The sequence below is a fragment of the Urocitellus parryii genome, chromosome 12, assembly GCF_045843805.1.
Source record: "Urocitellus parryii isolate mUroPar1 chromosome 12, mUroPar1.hap1, whole genome shotgun sequence".
NCBI lineage: Eukaryota > Metazoa > Chordata > Mammalia > Rodentia > Sciuridae > Urocitellus > Urocitellus parryii.
This window is the reverse complement of record NC_135542.1, coordinates 2,234,303-2,236,036: the sequence shown is the minus strand read 5'-3', so window position 1 is coordinate 2,236,036 and position 1,734 is coordinate 2,234,303. Positions and strand designations below refer to the sequence as shown.

Here is a 1,734-nt window from a genome sequence, read left to right as displayed (position 1 = left end):
ATTCAACTTCACCATTACATCCTAGATCTAGTTTGTTCTGTTAGAAAATACTGAGCCTCAAGTCTTTAAAACAATCCTGACTTCTATTTATAGAGTAAGCACAAATCGTCTGCTTATGTTGAAAAAAAAAAATAGACTGAATTTTTTTTTCTTTTAAAAAGGTGATGAATAGCCAGTGATCAAGATCACCTTCCCCATTCACCCCTGGTACTGGGCATACTGGACATAGCTCCCTTTCTTGTGCTGCCCATAGCTATTCTCCTTCCATGTTTATAGTAGCTGCTCATCCTTGCCCTTTGGCTACCCATGCCATGTTTGATTGCAAATCACTGGAGTTTGGCTGTAATACTTGGTTGTATCCACTCACGTGGCTCTGGCCATTATAGCTGCCCCCATAACCACCACTCAGCGGTTGGCTGCCCAGGCCACCATAATTGGACTGGTTTGTCAAACCCACCCATGCCACGATCATTTGGCTACCATAAGCACCACTGCTTGCTGTATTGCACTTTGCTTTGTCTTTTGACATCTCTACAGAGCATGTTCATGAGTTGCAAACTTGACTTCTGCTTCACCTGTCACTCTACCCTCAGGACCAACCTCAATTAGTACTGTCATAGGTTTCGGCAGTGGGGAAAAGATACATGCCATTCTAAGTAACTCTGTAACAAAATCCCCACATATGTACAAAATGTTCCCTCGCTCTGAAAGAGCCACCACCTCCATATCTACACCCTGAAAAATAGTAATGGAAGCCCCTTTCCAATCTCTTAGTTGTAATTAAGCCATTATAATCACCGTAGCCTCCAGAGCCTCCACCATGAACACCAGGACTCATTCTCTCAAAGCCAGCTCCTCTGTTGATGCTGTCATACCTTGACCAGCCCCTGGTTTGTCCTACAGATCTGGCTGCTGAATGGAATGAGCTTCTGTGGTGGATCATGAGTTCTACCTTCAGCTCACTTGCTCTTAAAGATTTCATTAGACACATGCCCTGTTCTTTTCTTGAATTTCTTTAGCGCTTTTTCAACTATTTTCTGTGAAAGATATTTAACTAGTTTCTGATGAAGCAAACTGCATGTAGCCCTGCCCCATATTCCTCCCTTGGAAGTGCACTGACCATCTTATCCCATTTGGCATAATTTTCAACCCTGAGGAGGACTGGTCACTTTCTTTCTTGCTACACCCAATCAGGAGTCCTCCACGCTGTACAAAGCCATCATTGGCCATGTTGGGACTGCTTGGACCAATATATTTCAACACCCAGTCCACCTCAATATGATTTTACTTGAAACTCCAACTAATCTGTGTCCCACAATTTCTTTATCTTTTTTTTTTTTTAAAGACTATTTGATTTAATCTTCTAATTCAAGATCAACAAAAGGTTTACCCTGCAGTCTGCCTTCTCTGGTGTAGATGAAACAGATACCTTGAGCCCCATTTTGAATTTAACGTCTGAAAAAAAAAGAATAGAAACAAAAACAAATGAAAACCCCAAACTATTGCACTTGATCAGTGAAATAAGTTCAGGTAAGTCTTCACCATGAATTCATCCACTCTTTTGGTACCCAACATCATCATCTCTTCAAGGGTCCTGGTATAGAAATAGATTACACATAGGACCTCAGTGTGGCCTAGAAGAAAACTCTTCATTCTTCCAGCACTGTGGATCCGAGGCGTTACCATTTACCCTATAGGCTTATGGTGCTGGTAGGGTGTTGGGGTTTTTAGCCC

General features: G+C 42.0%; 1 pseudogene; it reads right to left on the bottom strand.

The window, feature by feature from the left end:
• Nucleotides 1–283: 283 nt before the first annotated feature.
• Nucleotides 284–1,442, bottom strand: LOC144249834 (heterogeneous nuclear ribonucleoprotein H-like; annotated as a pseudogene).
• Nucleotides 1,443–1,734: the final 292 nt, after the last annotated feature.